Raw genomic sequence first — 22223 nt, 5'->3', positions numbered from 1 at the left:
TCTTGATGAAGGGAGGGTGAGAGCGGTACGTTATGCGCTAAAGTCTACAGAATATATCAGAATAAAACCTGGTTAGTTGGAAATTATTTAATATTGACGACGCATTTCACCCTTTTGGGCTATCATCAAACTGTGTAAAAATTAGTGGATATGTAACCCATCCGTCATAAAGCCACATAAAACGGAAAATGGACGCAACAGTAGCTGGAGATGTTGTGACGGTTTTCCATATTATATAGCCTTACGCCAGATGGGTTATTAAAGGCTCTATGACGGATGGGTTACATATCCAGGAATCTGATGATGCCACAAAGGGTGAAATGCGTCATCAATATTAAATAATTTCGCAACCAAACTGTTTTTATTCTGATATAATTCTAAACTGGAATAATGTTTTTGGTTACAGAATAAATTCGGTGTTTACACATTTGAGAACATTTTACAGGTGGATGAAGAAGTACCCCTAGGAGGAAGCAGGGAAAAGCTTGTACGTCAAAAGTTCCTAATTGTAGTAGACCTGTTACTCTTTCAACTGAATTTCACAGCTCTAGAGTTTATAAAAACCGCTTAAACGCCATTTAATCTTTTTTAAAATTGGACAAAAATTGCAAAGAGTCGCTGAAGAGGGCCTTATTCAGCTAAAACCGTCCATCACAATATAATTCATGTGATATGCACTGCGTTCTGCCCATAAGAAACATTGGCCTCTGAAAAAGGGTCTACTATTGTAAGAAGTAACTCATTGTTTTCTGAAAGCCCAAACAGTTTATTTATTAGTCCTTCAAAAATCTCTAGTTAGGAATCTGATCAATCGAGAGCATTACTGTACGTAATGTTAAGATTAGCGCGTAACAGTATTGTTTCCCATATAATGGAGGAATAACCCACGAAGCTAGAAGCATTCGAATGTCTAAATATGCATATTCCGTAGATCATGATACAAGTTTGTAAATTCCACGGATCACAAATTCCAATGCACATTCCAGTCGTTTGTGCCTGGCAGCCAATGCATAACCGCGCTCTATGCAGCACGGCCTAGTAACCTGCTATGCCGCCACACTGTAAGGCTGTCGTTCTAGATTTACCATGTGGCGTTACGACGATAACATACAAAATGCTATTTTCTTAATATTTTTTCAGGTTTCAAACGCCATTGTTCGTGTAATTTTCTCCGAAAAATAGCAAAATATCCATGGCCAGAGAAGTAAAGGAGAGAGAGAGGGAAAGAGAGAGAGAGAGAGAGAGAGAGAGAGTTGTGGAGGAGATAATCGCACGGAAGGCTTATAATAACACTTCTGGACAGCTTTAACAGTGCACAGAAATAACATTTTGTGTTATAGCAGTAGCGAGCGGTGGCGAATGGATGGAATGCTGCAATTCATACACATTGCAACTGATTTAATATCCGTGGTAGTAAGTGTAGTGCTTTCATAAGCTATCGGTTGAATACGTAACATCTTTAGTTAGAAAAATAACGTCTCTAAAAACACGTTGCATGAATCCGAAAAAGAATTATAGGAATATACGAAGCAATTATGACGCTACGAGTTATCTTATTACGTAAGATGAAAAAGCAACTCATATATATAGGGTTTATTACAACTGAACAAGCGTCTGACATTTGTCCTAAGAATATACACACTGAAACACTGAACTGATTTGAGATAAAATGAATATCTGAGCTCGTGTGTAAAGAAATCTGCAAGTCTAAATGTCAATGGGCGTTGAAAGGAGTCAGATGGTTGAGCTCGTACCGCATGTTAGTCAGTACTTACACTGCAACAGCAGCACATGGAAGAAGGAAGAAATCCGGAAGGTAAAGTTCTGGGAGAAGGAATCAAATACTTCGTGTCGTCTTCTAGGCCTGTCTTCTGCAATATTTGTTTTACAATTCCTTACCACTGAAATAACCATCCTTTTTAGACAGGACTCGTTTCACCATGTTTTAAAGTATCTTCTGTGGTCTCCGTGAAAACTATGAATCCTCTCGTGAATTTGTTACGTGAAATCATAAAAATTTCTCATGTTTTAAATTACTGTTATTAAATAGTTCTCGTGTTTAAATAACTATAATTACTCTCGGTATTCTCCTCCTGCTTCGTTTCCTAACGTTCGTCTTCAACATGTGTTCCATTTATATCACACTGCACTTCACTGACACAGAATATTCTATCATCTTCATGCTTTATACACAGCTCCACTACGTGCAGAGCCTACCTTTTTTTCATCGTGCAGCGTGCGATGTCTTTAGTTTTGTTTTTATGCTTGTGTCTACTTCTGCTGTCCCTTTGTGGTTTTGTATGTTTCGATTGGTGTGTGTGTGTGTGTGTGTAAACACAGAAGTAAATAAACGTTACACGTACAATCTTATTTTAGTATCCGATAACGCACCGTCTCAAGAACATAGGAAGCACACACGCACCGTTAACAATGGTGTAACAATGAAATAAAAAGGCACAGAAATTATTAGCGTGATAGATATAAGGCATAACCACAATAAACAAGATCGATAACTACGGAATATAAAACTCTGAAAACCATTACCGAAAAAAATACACAATGAAACGGACAAGGGGAATACAATGGTTTCCACAAATAAACGTGAATGCTTTAGCATCTAACAAAAATTTATTACGTAGAATACAATTTCTAGACTAAAGTCAGATCCGGCAAACAGGTTCCACAGGGAAATCAAACATATACTGAAGAATGTAGAACACACACTATATTTCTTTATTTATATACACGTCTGGCAGTCATCTCGCAATGGTGTAGGATTTGAAATCATAATACAGTGACAATAAACAGGTCAAACTATACATACACGTAGAATACGTAAATTCGTTTCTATGCGGATAGGAGAGATGTTCGGCCGTGGGCTTGATAAAAGTAATCGTTCCAGTCTTTGCCTGAAATTACTTAGGAAAACTACGGGCAGCAAACATCAGAATGGTAGGAATGAGCTAATTCTATCATCACCAATATGAGATCAATGTCTCAAAAAATGCAGTGGCTCGTTTGGTTGTTTCTTGTTGTAACATGTTCTCTGATTTACACACAATTTGCTGTAGATAACTAATAACATATAGTATAGTATTTTCCTCCGCCGCTGCGCACTCTATGGACACTCACTTGCGAATCCTGGACCACGAACATGCTACCATACCAGTGTCATTGCTAATTGTACGCTATTCATTATACACTGTCAGAGGGAAAATGCTTCTACTGGTGCGCAAATAAGGCGAATATGTTCCTATTTAAAATAGGACGTACTGAAAAATGGTGTACCAGCAGCCTCACTCTACCATCCCCCCCCTCCCCTCTACCCCTTAATACCTTAAGAAATATTCCCTAAAATGTTGATCGGTGAACATTTTCGCTCTCTTCTTAAAATGCAGTTCACCTCTTCCTCCCAGAAGTTCCCTTAGTATAACTCACTCACACTTTCTAGTGTATGGCGGTAAGTCGCTCATATCCATCCTGTACCACTTGCATATTCTCACTAACTCATTCAGCCCAACTAATTGTCATTATCTCTATGTGTCTGTCTAATTATGGCTGTCTCGTGTCTCACAGCCACCGTCTCCTTGATTCTGTTCTACTATTATCTCCTCTCACCGTCACTGTCTCCTTCCTCCATTTTGTTACTGCTGCTATCTCACTCACTCTTTCCCAATGCCGCTGTTTCCTCTCGCTGTCACTATCTCTCTCTTCCTCGCTCTCACTGTTACAGACTCCGTCCCTCATTATCACTAACTCTGGCCCACTTGCAATTTCTCCTTCTTCTTTTCCTCTCCCACTGGCAGTGTATCCCTCACTCACTGTTACAGACAATTATTTCCCACTGCCTGTTTTTCCATGTCTTTCACTCACACTGCCGGTCTCTCCTGCGCTCATTTTGTACCACAAACACAGTCTACTGTCGTCCAGTACTTATTAATTTTCCGTCTCTTTCCCACTGCCACTGTCCTTGTTTCTCAGCAAAAAAGGGCGAAAATGTGTCATGTGCCAAAGATTTTGGGAAAATTTTTAAAGGTGCTGGAGACGGTAGAGTGAGGCAGTTGGTACCACTATTATCAGTCCGAGACCTTTTGCCTTTCCTATTCTCTGACAGCAGCATTTAAAAAAAATAGTTCAAATGGCTCTTAGCACTATGGGACTTAACATCGGAGGTCATCAGTCCCCTAGAACTTAGAACTACGTAAACCTAACTAACCTAAGCCACTCCGGCCGGCAGCATTTTTCAGTTGGTTACATTAATTTCACTGCTACAGCATGGCATGAAAAGAACTATATGGGTCAGTAAAATTCTCACACTTTACTAACATGAAAATGAAATAACGCAAAACAAATTTTACAGCTGAGGCCGGATTTTACGTGCACAAACATTTTGTATGTGTTTGAGTACTACAACATGGGGGGTTCCCAGAACCCTTCCGATGACAACAGAGACTCTTAACAGCATATTTCTCAGTGCTATGTAACTTTATAAACTACGTTTTCGCCTCACATCGAATTTGATGTGTAGCAATACATATACAATGTGACGAAGATTTGCCCCACTTGTTGAGAGTATCTGCACAACTTCCATACCCGTTCGGATACGGTTTCAGCCATTGTGGATGACAGCTCTGTCGGCAGCAGAGTTTCCATTAATTGATTCTATGATAGTACCGATCGTGATGAAAGTGGGATGTCTTGATCTCAGTCTTTTGAGCTCTGCATGATATACGTCGTTTAATATTGGAATGTCGGTGTTATCAGCAATTTTCTGGTATCCATACAGTAGTCTGCTCTTTCATCTGATGCCGGGGGGGGGGGGGGGGGGGGAGGAATGAGGCTCAGTATAGGTAACCTGTATGTGGGACTAGAGCGTATTGGCCCACTAACATTGCACATGCCCTCACTAAGTTGTACATCTATCCTTTTTGCGAGTGGACTACTAAACCTGGCAGGTGTAGAGAACTCTGTTGCTGAATAAAACAATCTGAGCGCTGATATCCGAGGACTGTCTGTGACGATCCTTAACGAGTGCAGCAGAGTTTATGGAGAATGTTTCTTCCACTTTTGAGCTTAGCAGATGTTTGTGTCTTATCTAACGTGATATCACGATGTTTTGCATGCATGTTATGATGAAGTTTTTTTTCCCTCAAATAGACATCGATGGCCCTATGTGCCAGTCTGTCGGACAGATGAAAACATCAGACTTCTGTTTTAAGGCCGGCCGGAGTGGCCGAGCGGTTCTAGGCGCTATAGTCTGGAATCGCGCGACCGCTACGGTAGCAGGTTCGAATACTGCCTCGGGTATGGATGTGTGTGATGTCCTTAGGTTAGTTAGGTTTAAGTAGTTCTAAGTTCTAGGGGATTGATGACCTCGGAAGTTAAATCCCATAGTGCTCAGAGCCATTTGAACCATTTTTGAACTTCTGTTTTAAGTACGTTTGGTTGTATCCTCCATTTACGGAAATACTGGCTTCAGACGTGTAGATCAGAAGTTACGATTTCTTTAGCTATTTCAGAGGTTCTGTGTTTGTATCTACTGCCCAGTCGTCCACATAGCCAAACTTCCTGGATCATTATTCACGAAGATATGCAAATATTTTAATATGTTATTCTGCAAGTAGAACTAAAGAAAAATGTTTATATAGACATAGGTTTGCAAATTTTTATTTACGGTGTTACGGCTAAAAAAAGATTTTGCCTCCAGTTTAGCAACTTCGTTAACATGAAGCCATCGCTAACAATCGCAAAACTGTACAAGGTTAAAGTAAAGCACGATTTCCATTTATTTTGTATTATTGATCTGTTGGCTCTGATAAAACATGTATCGAGCGCTCGTACTTATTATGAGCGCTAGGCAGAGAATCTGTCTCCTGTTAACATTCGAAATACTCCACTAATGGTTCGTGCATTCGAAATCCTCCCAATTGGATAACGTACGCAATATTCATTAACTGCAGCCGTACCACTGCCATCAGATTTGCCACAAATAAACACCATATCAGCGTATTCCTCTGTCATAAATTGGAAAGGCATCCTTATTTCATAAATAATCTGCAAACTACAAAAGTTGTTATGTGGTTTCACTTAAATACATGTTGTTATTCTGTTCTGAATAACACAGAAAACTAACTAGTTTCTCGGTTAGGAAACGACGGAAACAGCTCACTAACGGTTGCCAACAATGACATAACCTTTCTACATTCTTAATAAAAAGGATGTTCTAGAAAACTACTGCAGATACACGTCTGGGACTTGTTTTATTAAATTTACTAGATCAGTATCAACAAAATAAATGGAAATCTTGCTTTACTTTAACCTCATACAGATTTGCGATGGCTTCATATTCGCGAAGTTGCTAAATGTCAGGCAAAATCTTTCCTTATTCGTAACTCCGTAACTAAACATTTTCGGACCTACGTTTATCTGAACTTCTTTCTTTAGTTTTACTTGTAGAATAACATATTAAAATATTTGCATATCTTCGTGAATCACCCTGTATACGAGTATATTACACAAGAGAGGAGCATGGACGTGTCACTGTGGCCAGTCATATTCAATACTTTCGAACACATAGTGTCTTCTCTGTAATTATGTAATTACTGTGAATTTCCTTCCCGCTAACATTTTGTCTATTAGCTTTGCTGTCCATGTACGTGGAACGAGATCGTAAATCAGTCCATGCCTCCAAATGGCTTCATATGCTGCACTTAGATCAAAGAAAGTAACTGATACTTCTTACTTCATTTGGTATCCTGCCTCCATAAATGTTGTTAGCGATAAGACCGATCAGTGCAGCTCCGTCCCGGTCGGAATCCAGCTTGCTCAATACGAAGATTACGAAAGATCACTAATCCTACAGTACAGAATCCCTTCAAGTAACTTATAAATAATTCTCAATAATGCGACTGGGCCACAGTTTTTAGGCTGGTCTGTTGCTCTGGAGTGTACAAGTATTGCGACGACTTTTGATTGCTTCATTTTTTGTGGAACTGAACCAGATATCTTAATCAGAGAAGAAATCCACCAGCCATATTTTTGCATAGTTCGCACTATGCAGAAGAGATGTTGGGTGGATTCCATCATTTCCCGGTCCCTTTCCGGGTTTTAGAGTTTTAAGAGCAGCAGAAACTTCGGATACAGAGAAAGTTCTCGAGAACACAGACTGTTCATTAGTGTTCAAGGGAACTATCCAGTGCCAAGGCACAGACAGCCAGATAGTCTCAAAGACCTCCAGGCTAAAATGAATTCGCATTCGTATTTTGTAAGTATCTCGAAAATGGACATTAAGAAAATTTTCAACGATTTTCGAGATGAGATCTTAGGAGTATACCTGTATCGTAAAAATTTCGGTCATTTGCTTTGCATAGCCGCCTTGGAGTCAGCGACTCAGTTGTGGTACGCAAAAATCATGCTTTTTTGTGTTTCTTGATAACGGATAAGGATTTTTGAAAACGGGGAAGATTGCATTTCTAGATAAATACCTACAGAATGTAACGTTAAAATTTCAGCAATTTATTAAGATTATTCATAATTTAGATTTTGCCTCACACCGTGTTTTAAGTTGGTGTTTCACGTATGTAAGTAGTGTAAAACTCTACCTGTATATTTCGGAAACAGCTGAAATCTCAAGAAAATTTTTAATATTGTTGGAGATGGGGCTCTTAGGAACTTATCATATAAATTTCAGTCACTTGTCGTGTATTAAATAGTGAAAAACCGTTATTTTCAAGATTTCTCAGGAACCGCCCATGATCTAAATGGTATCTCTATAAGCCCCCTGAGAAGCACGGTAGGCCCAACGGAATGCAAGAAACGAATCTATTGGTTCCATTTACCAAAGCCGGAGGAAGCGTGTAATATTAAAATTTCGACCCTGTGCTGTATGATAGTTACAGTAATACGATCCTTCTGTTGGGTATACAAATGGTCCTTAACCCAAGGACCATCGGAACACCTGACCGTACCATTCTGTCACCGATAGAACCCGAGGTATGAGCCCCCAAAAATTTAACACGAATTCTTTACAGAAAAATGTAGCAGAAGCCGACCTGTGAAAATCAGTTTCGATTCCGGAGAAATGTAGGAACACACGAGGCACTGCTGACTCTTGGACTAAGTAGATACGTTAAGGACACAGCATTTGTTCACTTTGAGAAAGTTGTTGACAGTGTTGAACGAAATATTGTATTTGACACTCTGAAGGTAACAGGGAGTGAAACGCTATTAACAACTTCTATAGAAATCAGACATCTGTTATAATAGTCGATGGGCATGAAAGGGAAGCGTTGAGAAGCGAGTGAGACAGGGTTCCAGCCTATCCCCAATGTTATTCAGTTTGTACACTGATAAGCAATAAACAAAACCAAAGAAAAATTGGGAACAGAAATTAAAGACCAGGGAGAGGAAATAAAAACCTTGAAGTTCGCTCTTGGCATTGTAATCCTGTCAGATCCAACAAAGGATTTGGAACGTTAGTTGAACGGAATATTGCTAGTCGTGAGCTCCAACGTTAGGCGCGTCATGGGGTCCCTTAGGGACATGGGAAATGCAAAGGCTCAATCTAGATGTAGTAGGGGTCAGTGAAGTGAAGTGGAAGGAAGACAAGGATTTCTGGTCAGATGATTATCGGGTAATATCAACAGCAGCAGAAAATGGTATAACAGGAGTAGGATTCGTTATGAATAGGAAGGTAGGGCAGAGGGTGTTTTACTGTGAACAGTTCAGTGACGGAGTTGTTCTAATCAGAATCGACAGCAGACCAACACCGACAACGATAGTTCAGGTATACATGCCGACGTCGCAAGCTGCAGATGAACAGATAGAGAAAGTGTAGGAGGATATTGAAAGGGTAATGCAGTATGTAAAGGGGGACGAAAATCTAATAGCCATGGGCGACTGGAATACAGTTGTAGGGGAAGGAGTAGAAGAAAAGGTTACAGGAGAATATGGGCTTGGGACTAGGAATGAAAGAGGAGAAAGACTAATTGAGTTCTGTAACAAGTTTCAGCTACTAATAGCGAATACCCTGTTCAAGAATCACAAGAGGCGCAGGTATACTTGGAAAAGGCCGGGAGATACGGGAAGATTTCAATTAGATTACATCATGTCAGATAGAGATTCCGAAATCAGATACTGGATTGTAAGGCGTACCCAGGAGCAGATATATACACAGATCACAATATAGTAGTGATGAAGAGTAGGCTGAAGTTCAAGACATTAGTCGGGAAGAATCAATACCCAAAGAAGTGGGATACGGAAGTACTAAGGAATGACGAGATACGTTTGAAGTTCTCTAACGCTATAGATACAGCAATAAGGAATAGCGCAGTAGGCAGTACAGTTGAAGAGGAATGGACATCCCTAAAAAGGGCCATCACAGAAGTTGGGAAGGAAAACATAGGTACAAAGAAGGTAGCTGCGAAGAAACCATGGGTAACAGAAGAAATACTTCAGTTGATTGATGAAAGGAGGAAGTACAAACATGTTTCGGGAAAATGAAGAATACAGAGGTACAAGTCGCTGAGGAAAGTCGCTAAAGAAAAATCAAGACACTTTCATAGGATTTATCGACCTGGAAAAAGCATTCGACAATATAAAATGGTGCAAGCTGTTCGAAATTCTGAAAAAAGTAGGGGTAAGCTATAGGGAGAGACGGGTCATGTACAATATGTACAACAACCAAGAGGGAATAATAAGAGTGGACGATCAAGAACGAAGTGCTCGTATAAAGAAGGGTGTAAGACAAGGCTGTAGCCTTTCGCCCCTACTCTTCAATCTGTACATCGAGGAAGCTATGATGGAAATAAAAGAAAGGTTCAGGAGTGGAATTAAAATACAAGGTGAAAGGATCTCAATGATACGATTCGCTGATGACATTGCTATCCTGAGTGAAAGTGAAGAAGAATTAAATGATCTGCTGAACGGAATGGACAGTCTAATGAGTACACAGAATGGTTTGAGAGTAAATCGGAGAAAGATGAAGGTAATGAGAAGTAGTAGAAATGAGAACAGCGAGAAACTTAACATCAGGATTGATGGCCACGAAATCAATGAAGTTAAGGAATTCTGCTACCTAGGCAGTAAAATAACCAATGACGGACGGAGCAAGGAGGACATCAAAAGCAGACTCGCTATGGCAAAAAAGGCATTTCTGGCCAAGAGAAGTCTACTAATATCAAATACCGGCCTTAATTTGAGGAAGAAAGTTCTGAGGATGTACGTCTGGAGTACAGCATTGTATGGTAGTGAAACATGGACCGTGGGAAAACCGGAACAGAAGAGAATCGAAGCATTTGAGATGTGGTGCTATAGACGAATGTTGAAAATTAGGTGGACTGATAAGGTAAGGAATGAGGAGGTTCTACGCAGAATCGGAGAGGAAAGGAATATGTGGAAAACACTGATAAGGAGAAGGGACATGATGATAGGACATCTGCTAAGACATGAGGGAATGACTTCCATGGTACTAGAGGGAGCTGTAGAGGGAAAAAACTGTGAAGGAAGACAGAGATTGGAATACGTCAAGCAAATAATTGAGGACGTAGGTTGCAAGTGCAACTCTGAGATGAAGAGGTTAGTACAGGAAAGGAATTCGTGGCGGGCCGCATCAAACCAGTCAGTAGACTGATGACAAAAAAAAAAAAAAAAAAAAAAAAGTGAAAAAAAAGGGACATCGCTACCAAGAAGGGGAAGAGGGGAAGAAAGCCAATGTGCACTTTGTGTGCATGCCGGGTAGAGTCATTCCAGACGTGGAACGGGTACTTCCGGAAGCCATGAAGAGCACAAGGTGCAGCCAACTGCAGGTGGTGGCTCACGTCGGTACCAATGATGTCTGGTACTTTGGATCTGAAGAGATTCTCTCCGGTTTCGAGCTGCTAACAAGAGTGGTAAAGGCTGTTAGTCATGTTTGCGAGATGAAAAGCACAGCTGACAATTTGCAGAATAGTCAACAGGCCCGATTGCGGACCTCTGGTACATAGCCGTGTGGAGGGTCTGAATCAGAGGCTCAGATGGTTTTCTGACGCTGTAGGCTGCAGATTCCTCTACTTGAACCATAAGGTGGTTGGGTTACGCGTTCCTCTGTCTGGGTCAGAAGTCCACTGCAAGAGGTGGCTACGCGGGTTTCAGGGACCCTGTGGCGTGGACTGGGCCACTGGGCCGTTTTTAGGTTAGTGGGTCTCGGGAAAACACATAAAGGGCTTGTCTCAATGGGTGCAAGCCGAACAGAGGAGGAACATAGATACAGGAACCATCGGTATAACTGATGCAAATCGTCGTAGCTATTTTGAGAAACTACCAGAGCTCCAAGCGCTAATAGAAAGCACTTATGCTCAAATCGTTATAGGCACTGAAAGCTGGATAAACCTGGAGATTAGTTCAGGCGAATTTTTGTGAAAATCATAACTGTTCCGAAAGGATATATGATAAACTGTTGGCGGTGGCGTGATTGTTGCTGTTAGAAGTAGTCTACCTTATCACGAAATTGAAGTAGGTAGCTCCTGTCAGTTAGTAAGGGTAGAGGTAATGGCAACCGGAGTAAAATAATAAATGAATCCTCTCAACGACCTTCAAATTCAAATGATGTAATTGCTGAAATGTTTAAAGAAAACTTGAGTTTGGCTACGAATACGTCCGCGAATCATGCAATTATGGTTGGTGATGCCTACAATTTACCCTCCATATCTTGGAGAAAATACATATTTAACTCCGAAAGTACGCATAAAACATCACCAAAAATTGTTCTAAATACATTCTCTGAAAATTATTTCGAGCAGTTAATTCATGAGTCCACGCGAATAGTAAATGGTAGTGAAAACACACTGGACCTCTTAGCAACAAATAATCCTGAATTAATAACGAGCATCAAAGTGGATACAGGGATCAGGGAACATAGGGTTATCGTAGCGAGATTGAATATTGTAACCCCAAATCCTCCAAAAAATAAATGAAAAATAAACTTATTTAAAAAAGCAGATAAACATTCACCTGACGCCTTCCTGAGAGACAATCTCCACTCTTTGCAGACCAGATGTGGCGAGAATTCAAAGAAATCGTATCGACAGGTGTTTAGATATTTATACCGAATAAGTTAATAAACGACGGAGCTTATCCTCCCTGGTATACAAAACGGGTCAGGAAACTGTTGCAGAAACAACGAAAAAGAAATGTCAAACCTAAACGGACGCAAAATCTCCAAGATTGGGGACCTTTTACAAAAGCTCGAAATTTAATGCCGACTTCAATGCGAGATGCTTATAATAGTTTCCACAACGAAACTTTATCTCGAAACCTGGTAGAAAATCCAAAAAGATTCTGGTCGTAAGTAAAGTATGCTAGCGGCAAGAAACAATCAATGCCTTCTCTGCACGATTGCAATGGAGATACTATCGAAGACAGTGCTCCCAAAACAGAGTTGTTAAACACAACCTTCCGAAATTACTTCACCAAAGAAGACGAAGTAAAAATTCCATAATTCTAATCAAGAACAGCTGCCACCATGAGTCACTTAGAAGTAGATATTCTCGAGTAATGAAGCAACTTAAATGACTTAATAAAAGTAAACCTTCTAGTCCACACTGTAAACCAATTAGGTTGCTTTCAGAGTATGCTGATGCAATAGCTCCATACTTAACAATCGTATACAACCGTTCGCTCGACGAATGATCCGCACCCAAAGACTGGAAAGTTGCACAGGTCACACTAGCATACAAGAATGGTAATAGGAGTACTTCACTATATTATAAGCCCATATCATTAACCTCGATATGCAGCAGGATATTTGAACATATATTGTGGTCGAACATTATGAATTACCTCAAACAAAACGATCTATTGATACAGAGTCAACACGGATTAAGAAAACATCGGTTTTGCGAAACACAACTAGCTCTTTACTCACAAGCAGTGTTGAGTACTATTGACAAGGGATTTCAAATTGATTCCGTATTTCTGGATTTCCGGAAGTCTTTTGTCACTGTAGTGAAATTGCGTGCTTATGGAATATCATCTCAGTTATGTGACTGGATTCGTGATTTCCTGTCAGATAGGTGACAGTTCGTAGTAATTGACGGAAATTCATCGAGTAAAACGGAAGCGATATCTGGCATTCCACAACGTAGTGTTGCAGGTTTTTTGCTGTTCCTTATATATGTAAACGATTTGGGAGACAATCTGAGCAGCCGTCTTAGATTTTTTTCAGAGGGCACTGTTTATCGACTAATAAAGTCATCAGAAGATCGAAACAAATTGCAAAACAATTTCGAAAAGATATCTGTATGGCGGGAAAATTATCAATTGGCCCTAAACAACGAAAAGTGTGAGGTCGTCCACATGAATGCTGAAAGGATTCCGTTAAACTTTGGTTACACGATAAATAAGTCATCTCTAAAGGCCGTGAACTCTAGTGAATACCTAGGAATTAATATAACGAAGGAACACATAGAAAATGTTGTAGGAAAGCCTAACCAAAGACTGTGTTTTATTGGCAGGACACAGAAAATGTAACATATCTACTAAGGAGACTCCTACACTATTCTTATGCGCCCTCTTTTAGAATTCTGCTGCACGGTATGGGATCCTTACCTGATAGGATTGACGGAACACATCGAAAAAGTTCAATGAAAGACAACAAGTTTTTTATTATTGCGAAATAGTGGAGACGGTGTCAGTCAAACGATACATGATTTGGGATGTACATCGTTAAAACAAAGGCGTTTCTTGTTTCGGAGGAATCTTCTCACGAAATTTCAGTCACCAGCTCTCCTCCGAGTACAAAAATATGTTGTTGACGCCAACGTATGTCGGGAGAAACGATCGCCATGTTAAAATAACGGAAATCAGACCTCGTACGGGAAGATATAGGTGTTCGTTCTTTCCGCGCTCTGTACGAGATTGGAATAACAGAAAAATGTTAAGGAGGTTCATGGAACCTTTGCAGGCACTTATATATGATTTGCAGAGTATCCATGTAGATGTAGATGTAGATGAGGATATTGTCTTCAAAGGAGTGTACAAGGTGAACATCAACAAATGCAAAAAGGTGAACATCAACAAATGCAAGCCAGCCGGTGTGGCCGTGCGGCTCTAGGCGCTTCAGTCTGGAACCATGTGACCGCTACGGTTGCAGGTTCGAATATTGCCTCGGGCGTGGATGTGTGTGATGTCCTTAGGTTAGTTAGGTTTAAGTAGTTCTAAGTTCTAGGGGACTGATGACCACAGATGTTAAGTCCCATAGTGCACAGAGCCATTTTTTTTAACAAATGCAAAACAAGGATAACGGAATGTAGTCGATTTATATCAGGCGATGTTGAGCGAATTAGATTAGGAAACGAGACACATAAAGTAGTAGATGAGTTTTGGGCAGCGAAATTAACTGACCATGGCCGAGGTAGACAGGATATAAAATGTAGAATGGCAGTGTACAGAAAAGCATTTGTGGAGAAAAGAATTTTGTTAACATCGAATGCAGATTTGTTAGGAGTCCCGTTCTGAAAGTATTTGTATGGAGTGTAGCCATGTATGGAAGTGAAACGTAGACTTTAAACCGTCTTGACAAGAAGACAATAGAAGGTTTTGAAATTTGGTTCTTGAGAAGGAAGCTGTAGATTGCTACCTTACGTACTAAGTGAGGAGGTAGTGAACAGAATTGGGAGAAAGGAAATTTGTGCCACAACCAGACCAGAAGAAGGTGTCGGTTGACAGAACACATTGTGAGACTTTAAGGGATCACCAGTTTAATAAAAGATGGAATGTGGCGGGGTGAAAACCTTAGAGGGAGACCAAGAGATGGATGCAGTAAGCAGATTCAAAAAGATGTAGATTACAGTAGTTATTCAGAGATGCATGGAGAACTGTTCCGAACCAGTCTTTGGATTGAAGGTCACTACAACAAGACTTAATTTAAGTAACTTTTGTTTTTGTATAACAGCAATAATCACCTGATGATGAGCATAACATGCTCGAAACACATATATTGTCTACTAAATTAAAAAATATATAAACAATGCGAGCGGTATGGAAACAAAACTAATAATACATTTATAACAGTCACAGTGTAACGTCCCCACAGAAAATACCCTCTAGCACGCACCAATTAATCATGGTCAATCAAACCATCCACATTCATTCACTTTGGAAAAGTATCTGATCTGATTTTCTCGTAACATATGCGGCGACAGCTAGACGACGCAAAAGTATTTTCTAGCGCGTTTATTCTTTGAAATAACAGAGATGCATATATGCATTCTCCATGGTTGTTAGAGTGGTAACTAGGACAGTTTCTGGAGTAGGGAATGAGGGATTGACGTATTTCTGAGACATACATATTCTGATTTTCTTGTCGCTAAATCGAGCGAATTAACTTGTGTACCACTAGCGGTTTGTTTGAATAGAAAGAGAGTGTAAACGGAAAATAATTAAGACGTGGAATCACTGGATATCTGGACATGTAATGGAGATGAATTTAATACACAGTTTCCTTCATAAATAAGGTTTGTGACTTTTTGTTCCGGAGTGAATGAACGAATGAGTTTTTTTCTGAACCATTTGATGATCACGTTGGCCCTGTAATTAGTGTGGTAAGTTTCAGCTGTGTCGAAGAGAGCCTGCAATCACTGAGTCTGTGTTAAATCGTCCAAAAAGGCTTCGTACACATCTGGAATTCGCAATCTTTCGTAAAAAGGACAAATTGTCCACACGATTGATTCTCCCGACTGAATACAGTGTTTAACAGTAATAATAAATGTAAAGATCTTTTGCAGCAAGCCAGCCGCTGATTACCAAGACGAAGGACTCCACCAAAGATCCTATTTGGCTGATTTCACGTAATGAAATATTATAATAAAAACTGTACATAGATAAAGGAGAGAAAGAGAGAGAGCGAATGAAAATAGAGATAATATTAATAATCCTCCATTAGTATAACTTTTCGCCTGTCGTATCACGGATCAGCCAAGACACGGGAGGCCCTTACATTACTGTATAGATTTATGTGTGAAGGGGAAAGGGTCTTAAAGACAACAGATACACGCCTATACAGACAAGACATTACACAAAGTTAGCGGCTAGCTGCATTCATCATCTATTCATAGAGGAAGAGACAACTTAATATTATCATGTCAAAACAGTACCAAAACTTCGTCACCATGGTAACAATCAGTTCTGATAAAGAAGTTTGCTAAAAGAATTATTCTGATGGATTACAACTTGTCTGGCTCCGAGCATGTGCTTAAGCTCGGTGGTCTCAGTATGGTGCTGCACCCGGCCTCCGGTATACCTGCGCCACCAGCTGAGCCCCTTTAAGAGCCGTGTTCCTCCTTTGATATCAAAGTGAACAGGGCCACAAATCAAGCGTCGAGGAGCGCGACACAGTAATATCGAGACGCAGCGAGAGCAGAGGTGGGCGACTGGAGCAGCAGCGCGTGTCTATGTGTATGTGTGCGTGTATGTGGCGGTGGCGTGGTGCGGCACGCGAGCCGAGCCCTGCTACTCTCTGCCCTCCGCGGTGAGCCGCGCGTCGGCGCCGTGTCGCCGCCTGATATAGGGCCCACCCCCGTACCATCGCTCCCTTATTTATGACTCACCAACGGCGGACCAAAGGAATGATTATAAAACCGCTACCCACCTCCCTGCTGCCGTATAGCAGCAAGCCCCAGTGGTACAGGGAGGAAAAACAGACGACCTGCTTCCGATCCGCTTCACGTCCTTGGTCCTTTATATTTTTACAAATTTTTGAAACGCTGAAGTGTTCCAATTCCCCTGGCCTTTTAGGGTATACTGAATGAAACTAAAATATTTGGTCTTTACCATTCAGTCGATTGCTTTTAGTTGGATTATTGCAATCAGGTATGGAGATAGAATCTCCCAACAATGAAAGGCTTAGCCTTTTCTTAATTTATTCGATTTTCGATGCACTAGATTCCATTCCTGAAGTGTGATTCTAGAAATTGCACCAGATACCAGTCTATGATTGCCTGTCGCAGCTTCTTCATTGGTCTCAAAATGTATCATCAGTTCTTTCAACTGTGAGAATATTTTAAACTTAGAGGGTGCAGAATCTGGTGAACGACGTGGACATTTCTATTTCAAATCGATCAGTTGACAATTGATAAAACACCAGTTTGTGTACGTGTTTTTCTTTCCTTATTTTTCTTTCTCGCGAATTTTTTCATTCAGAGGCTTTGGGTTACATTCAGTAGCTGTTTCCTTACTCTTTCATTACTGATATGAATATCCTTTTCATACCACAAATAAAATTGAATGTAACGCATCTCGTAACTGAAATAAACTTTACCTTTTCGGGATATGGCTACCAGATTCCTGACACTAATCTGTTTGCAATTCGCTCTTGGCGTGTAGTTGTAGACCGACGCATTGCAAACAATAACCGAGTACTACACAAACTCAGCTGAAATTTTTGTTGTAAGTAATCCAAAAAAAATAGTGATAAACTCTCAACCGTATTTCCTTTAAATAGACATTTAACAAGTAAGTCAGTTATTTGGCACGACCTGTGTCAAGGTTAATTCTTTAAGTGCAGTGACTCAAACTCTTATATTTATGTATGCCATCTTCACTTTGAAATACCTCTAGTTCAGTAATGATCGTTCATTCATGTTTGGACATCTTCCTCGACCTCTGCTTCTGAGCTTACTGAATTATACGTAGAACTATTTCGAAAGACAGGTACGCGTTTCCAGAATGAGATTTTCACTCTTCAGCGGAGTGTGTGCTGTTATGAAACTTCCTGGCAGATCAAAACTGTGTGCCGGACCGAGACTCGAACTCGGGACCTTTGCCTTTCGCGGGCAAGTGCTCTACCAACTGAGCTACCCAGGCACGTCTCACGCCCCCTCCTCACAGCTGTACTTCTGCCAGTACCTCGTCTCCTACCTTCCAAACCTTACAGAAGCTCTCCTACAAACCTTGCAAAACTAGCACTCCTTAAAGAAAGGATATTGTGGAAACATGGCTTAGCCACAGCCTGGGGGATGTTTCCAGAGTAAGATATTCACTCTGCAGCGGCGTGTGCTCTGATACGAAACAGGCTGTGGCTAAGCCATGTCTCCGCAATATCCTTTCTTTCAGGAGTGCTAGTTTTGCAAGGTTTTCAGGTGAGATTCTGTAAGGTTTGGAAGGTAGGGGACGAGGTACTGGCAGAAGTTCAGCTGTTAGAACGGGCCGTGAGTCGTGCTTGGGTAGGTCAGTTGGTTGAGCACTTGCCCGCGAAAGGCAAAGGTCCCGAGTTAGAGTCTCGGTTCGGCACACAGTTTTAATCTGCTAGGTAAGTTTCAGCTATGCATTTGTTTGCTGACTACTAAAAATGAAGGGAGAGAAATCTACTAAATAACATAATATCAGTTACCGTTGACAATAAATTGTAGAAATACTATAACGGCGCCCAAAGAATTGTTAACCTATTTTACTGCGTAACACATGTACGTCCATCAAATTGTTAAGCAATATAACTGCATAACACAGAAAACACCATAAAAAGAATGGCAAATGATACCAACACTAAATCTCTGTCTGTCTTATAAACTGCCTGATGTCCTAGTACACCGCCACACATACAGTTCTCCTACTGTGTTTTTGTGTTGCAACTCCCACAGTAGTTTTACCGAAGGAGGTCGTCAAAGAAAGGTAGATGAGCTGTAAACAATTTTTGAATTCAACGAATAAATTACTGTACAGGACGAAAGAGAAGAGGTTCAATCGACAATTCGATAATTGTTTATCGCTCAAAACTCATAATCTAATTCTGAAAGAGGAGTTACACACCACCCTAGCCAGATACATGTGATTAACCGTTAGTTCTGGAAGGCACAGACGTTCTGCGATGGAGCAAGCAACAGCCACATGGAGAGCGGGGTACTTCACTGTAGAAAGTGAGGCTATGTAATGCATACACGTCGTGCACAGTGGTCGACGATGAAATTACACTCCTGGAAATTGAAATAAGAACACCGTGAATTCATTGTCCCAGGAAGGGGAAACTTTATTGACACATTCCTGGGGTCAGATACATCGCATGATCACACTGACAGAACCACAGGCACATAGACACAGGCAACAGAGCATGCACAATGTCGGCACTAGTACAGTGTATATCCACCTTTCGCAGCAATGCAGGCTGCTATTCTCCCATGGAGACGATCGTAGAGATGCTGGATGTAGTCCTGTGGAACGGCTTGCCATGCCATTTCCACTTGGCGCCTCAGTTGGACCAGCGTTCGTGCTGGACGTGCAGACCGCGTGAGACGACGCTTCATCCAGTCCCAAATATGCTCAATGGGGGACAGATCCGGAGATCTTGCTGGCCAGGGTAGTTGACTTACACCTTCTAGAGCACGTTGGGTGGCACGGGATACATGCGGACGTGCATTGTCCTGTTGGAACAGCAAGTTCCCTTGCCGGTCTAGGAATGGTAGAACGATGGGTTCGATGACGGTTTGGATGTACCGTGCACTATTCAGTGTCCCCTCGACGATCACCAGTGGTGTACGGCCAGTGTAGGAGATCGCTCCCCACACCATGATGCCGGGTGTTGGCCCTGTGTGCCTCGGTCGTATGCAGTCCTGATTGTGGCGCTCACCTGCACGGCGCCAAACACGCATAGGACCATCATTGGCACCAAGGCAGAAGCGACTCTCATCGCTGAAGACGACACGTCTCCATTCGTCCCTCCATTCTCGCCTGTCGCGACACCACTGGAGGCGGGCTGCACGATGTTGGGGCGTGAGCGGAAGACGGCCTAACGGTGTGCGGGACCGTAGCCCAGCTTGATGGAGACGGTTGCGAATGGTCCTCGCCGATACCCCAGGAGCAACAGTGTCCCTAATTTGCTGGGAAGTGGCGGTGCGGTCCCCTACGGCACTGCGTAGGATCCTACGGTCTTGGCGTGCATCCGTGCGTCGCTGCGGTCCGGTCCCAGGTCGACGGGCACGTGCACCTTCCGCCGACCACTGGCGACAACATCGATGTACTGTGGAGACCTCACGCCCCACGTGTTGAGCAATTCGGCGGTACGTCCGTACGTCCACCCGGCCTCCCGCATGTCCACTATACGCCCTCGCTCAAAGTCCGTCAACTGCACATACGGTTCACGTCCACGCTGTCGCGGCATGCTACCAGTGTTAAAGACTGCGATGGAGCTCCGTATGCCACGGCAAACTGGCTGACACTGACGGCGGCGGTGCACAAATGCTGCGCAGCTAGCGCCATTCGACGGCCAACACCGCGGTTCCTGGTGTGTCCGCTGTGCCGTGCGTGTGATCATTGCTTGTACAGCCCTCTCGCAGTGTCCGGAGCAAGTATGGTGGGTCTGACACACCGGTGTCAATGTGTTCTTTTTTCCATTTCCAGGAGTGTATTTATATCGCAAATAATGTCTAAATTTCTACAGATGTTGCCCGTCGATGTGGCCAAGTGGTTCTAGGAGCTTCAGTCCACAACCGCGCTGCTGCTACGGTCGCAGGTTCGAATGCTGCCTCGGGCATGGATGTGTGTGGTGTCTTTAGGTTAGTTAGATTTAAATAGTTCTAAGTCTAGGGGACTGATGACCTCATATATTACGTCCTACAGTGCTAAGAGCCATCTGAACCATTTTTCTACAGATGTTGTTCGAATGTTCAATAAGTACTCCTAAAGGTGATTTGGATTTCTTGGTCTATTTTGGTTCTTTTGGTGTCACGTAGTACCCACATGTTAGCGCCGGAGATCATAAACCGATTAACTGCTGCAATTGTGAACTAAAAAACTTTTATTGACGATTAAATGAAAAATTCTTTGCTGCTCATTCTCCACAGCAGAGTATAAAGTGGAAGATTCATACCGCACTTGAGAAACAGCGTTGAATAGCATGTCAGACTTGTCGTGGTTAGTACTAGATATTAAAATCGGGAAACCTCAAAAGAACTGTCTCAGCTTCTAGGTTAAATTCTCTCATCGTACTTCATACATTCCTTCGAGGAAGGCAACTTTTAACAATGTCAACTCATTATGCGAATTGAAAGTAAAGTTGCTAGTATGAAAAAAAAATTGCTGCTTCCTCATTTATACATACCACCTACAAGTTAGGGGAGTTAAGATGCGACTATTATGCGAACAGCTGTGCTATCATCAGCTCAGCTATCCATAGTGCAGGCATGTTTCAAGTATTAATTACTTATTATAAGCAATTTAGGCCTAAGATAGTTTATGTTTGTTTTTTCAGTAATTTTCTAGATTTCCTGATTCAGTAGACCATCTTTACAGTTTTGTATACCGGTGGTCCGTCATCTGCAGGCAAACGATATATTAAGACTTTGGTTTGTGAGATAACAAATCACAATATCGATAAATGTGATTTTGTTGTACGAAAATATTTCATGATTATTTTGCTATTACTTGTAGTTATTCCCGAAGTAGGTATCCGTCCTCATCTGCATGCTCATGTTTCGTGGAAATTCACACAGAAGAGTGATACATGTTTTCAGGAACACAGTTGGTGAGTTACACTATCGCACGTAACGTGAGCGGTAGAAGTATACCAACCGGAACTCGTGGATCAAATTGCTCTGAGCTCTATGAGACTCAACATCTGAGCTCATCAGTCCCCCAAAACTTAGAACTACTTAAAGCTAGCTAACCTAAGGACGTCACACACATCCATGCCCGAGACCGAATCGTAGCAGTTTACGCTGTCCTCTTAGTTTCCTATTTAATGACACTCCCGAAAATCGTCACATAGCTTATTCGGTAATTAACAGCAATACATTTGTGTCGTGAAAGATTATGAAATTTATTGCTGCTGATTTCACCCACGACAATTTAAGCTGTCCTCTTAGGTTTCTGCCTAACGGGATACTTGTGACAGGAAAGAAACAGTCTGATCGTCATTGCCCGTCGTTTCTCTCGGAGTAGTTTAAGCTGAACTCTTAGTTTTTTATCTAACCAGACACCAGGAAATTGCCACGTAACTTAGTAGGAAACAAACAGGGAAATATTTATACCGTGCTTCGTTACGTAATCAGGCGGGAATGTGAATAACATCGAATATTGCAGAAAATACTTTCCATACATTCATAAGAAAGTAGCACTATGTGTTGATAACGCTAATATGAGACAAAATGTATTAACACCGAGCGGGATGTAGACCTACATCCTTCAGCGCAACACTCTGCAAGTCTTTTCATTGCGTTACGGATCTAGTTTTGACAGTTTCGGCTATGGTTTCGGTTATC

General features: G+C 41.6%; 1 protein-coding gene and 1 non-coding gene across 2 annotated transcripts in view; one reads left to right on the top strand and one right to left on the bottom strand.

The window, feature by feature from the left end:
• Positions 1-22223, top strand: part of LOC124613621 (dopamine receptor 2-like) — a 612418-nt gene that overhangs the window by 112614 nt on the left and 477581 nt on the right. The gene's annotated exons all lie outside the window — the stretch shown is intronic.
• Positions 17764-17838, bottom strand: Trnas-cga. Its single transcript has one exon. It is a non-coding gene; the product is annotated as a tRNA-Ser (tRNA).

The sequence above is a fragment of the Schistocerca americana genome, chromosome 4 (genome assembly GCF_021461395.2).
Source record: "Schistocerca americana isolate TAMUIC-IGC-003095 chromosome 4, iqSchAmer2.1, whole genome shotgun sequence".
Classification (NCBI taxonomy): domain Eukaryota; kingdom Metazoa; phylum Arthropoda; class Insecta; order Orthoptera; family Acrididae; genus Schistocerca; species Schistocerca americana.
Note: the sequence above shows the minus strand (reverse complement) of the source record. Positions and strands in the feature narration are given on the sequence as shown.